This window comes from Struthio camelus, chromosome 31 (assembly GCF_040807025.1).
Source record: "Struthio camelus isolate bStrCam1 chromosome 31, bStrCam1.hap1, whole genome shotgun sequence".
Taxonomy (NCBI): Eukaryota; Metazoa; Chordata; class Aves; order Struthioniformes; family Struthionidae; genus Struthio; species Struthio camelus.
In genome coordinates this window covers 1,003,066-1,005,565 of record NC_090972.1, presented here as the reverse complement: position 1 = coordinate 1,005,565, position 2,500 = coordinate 1,003,066, and positions in this window count along the sequence as shown.

Here is a 2,500-nt window from a genome sequence, read left to right as displayed (position 1 = left end):
GACGGGGAAGCAGGGAAGCGCCAGCCCGCCGAGGGGCCTCTCCGACGTGTCCCGGGACGCCTCAGCGGGCGTCTGCGTGTGGGTGTGGATCGGCAGCCGCGAGCCGGCTGCTGCTCCGGCCGGAGCACCGGCATCACCACGCTCCCTGCGACAGGGGCCCGAAGAACGAGGCTCTCGAGCCGCTGGTGTCTGGGCAGAGCCGCACGGGGCACCCCCCGGTTTCTCTCTGGACCACCCTCTGGCGTTCACGAACGGCACACGCGCCAGGCCTTTTCCCCGGCCGCGGGGGGGGGGGGGGGGGGGGTGGTGTCCGGCTCACCCCTCTCCCGAGTCGGCAACGGCTGCATGGGACCTGCCGCTGGCTGGGCTCCCCGCCTCCGCAGCGGCTTCCGGCACCTGGGACACACTCGCGGGGCTGCCGGAGACCTGCCGGGAGACCGCCGCGCCGAACGGGCAAAAGAAAGCGCTCTCCCCGAAGGGCCGGGCTCAGGACCGCTCCCCGCCCGCCCTCGTCGCAAGCCGCCCTAGGCCTCCCGCGGGCCGGCCACAATGCGCTGGGGGCGCCCGGGAGTGCGGCTCCGGAACTCAGCGGCTGTTCACCCTGTGGCCTACAGTCGTACCGCTAAGTCCAGCGGGGCGGGAGAGCCGAAGGACAGCCGCCCCTCCTACCGGGGAGTGGCTCGAAAGTGGCCGACCTCTACGATGACGTAACTGGAGGCAGCGACGCAGAGCGACCCCTTTCGCCGCTCCACAGGAACGCCAGGGAGAACAGGTCTACCAGCCACCACCCCGAAAGGCCACCAAGTCTCGCTGGAGCCTGGTAGACCTGCTGCCAGTTAGCGGAGGCAGACCCGGGGCACCGGCTGCGACTTCTCCGGGCCTCCCGGAGCCGCGGAGACCGGCTACGCCGCGCCCCTTCGAGGCCGGCCTCCCCGGAGGCCGGTCGACCCGCCCGCCCCTTCGAGGCTCGGCGGCCTCCCCGGAGGCCGGTCGACCAGCTCGCCCCTTCGAGGCTCGGCGGCCTCCCCGGAGGCCGGTCGACCAGCTCGCCCCTTCGAGGCTCGGCGGCCTCCCCGGAGGCCGGTCGACCAGCTCGCCTCTCCCCGGAGGCCGGTCGACCAGCTCGCCCCTTCGAGGACCTCCCCGGAGGCCGGTCGACCAGCTCGCCTCTCCCCGGAGGCCGGTCGACCAGCTCGCCCCTTCGAGGACCTCCCCGGAGGCCGGTAGACTCTCTGGCCGCTGCCAAGGCAGCCTCCCAGGCCCGGGCGGGCGAGCGGGCGGGCGGGCCGGCCGCTGCCGAGTTGGACCCTTCGGGCCGGCCGCTAACAGGCCAGCCCGCCGCCCCTCCCGAGTCCCCCTCCCCGGCCGGACCCGTTCGGTTTCCTTGGAGAGCTGCCGCTTCTCCCTTAGCCGCTTAGCGTGCTTTCTTTGTTTAGGTTTCCCCCCCCCCCGGCTTGCTCCTTTTCGGTGTCGTACGGGCTTTTTTTTTTTTTTTTTTTGTGTGCATGCGTGCGTGCGTGCGTGCGTGTGCGCGTGTGCGCGTGTGTGTGTGTGCGCGTGTGCGTGTGTGTGCGCGCGTGCGTGTGCGCTTTCTGTATGCTTGCCCCACCACCAGCAGCAGCAGCAGCACCTCCCTTTCTCGCCCTTACCATCTTCCTCGCTGGTTTTCCTTCGTTTCCCGTGTTGTTTCCTCTCCTCCACCACCACCACCCCCCCCCCCGGCCCCCCGATCTCCTTGGGAGGCCTGCTCATTTTTTTGCTACTTGGCACAGGAAGCGGCGTGCGGTCCAGCGGCAGGGGAAGGTCCTCGTGCGCGAATGTAGGGCGCTGCAGTCGCCGTTGGGGCTTTCTTTTCTCTTTCTCTCTGCCTGCCTGCCCCTCTCCCTCCCCCTCCCCCTCCTGCCCTTAATTGGTGGACCGTCCCGCCGCCCTCCCCCCCCCCCCGCCCAGCGCCGCCACTGCCGCTGCCCCCACCCCCCGCCCCCAACCCCGGCCCATTCGTCGTCGCCTCGCTTGCTCCCTCGCGCGCGCGCCCTTCACTGCCCGGCTCCAGCCCCTGTCCGTTCCTAAACTTCTCGGCCAGCGCGCCGCCGGGGGCTGAGGAAGAATCCCTGACCCCAGGCTGACCTCCCGCGCCTCTCCCGCCCGGCGCTTGCCCCTCCCCCCGCCCCCAAACCACACTCTCCGCGCAGGTGCACGGCGCCCGGGCGCGGGGTGGGGCGGGGCGGGGCGGGGCGGGGCGGGGCCGGGACCCGCGCGCTTCGGCCAGGCGCTCGGGGAAGCGGCTGCCGCACGCGCCCGCCGCCTCCCCCTCCCCCCCCCAACTCCCCTCCCCGCGCTGGGAGTCCCCCTCCTTCGCCCCTTCGAAAAGGTAAGCGGCGCGGAGGCCCCACGGCAGGGGGGGGGGGGGGGGCGGTACTCGTGCGCCGCTGCAGCCGCCGTCCGCGCCTTCCTCCCCCACCCCCCCCGGGCGATGTACGCGCGCGTCTCCTCCCCACGG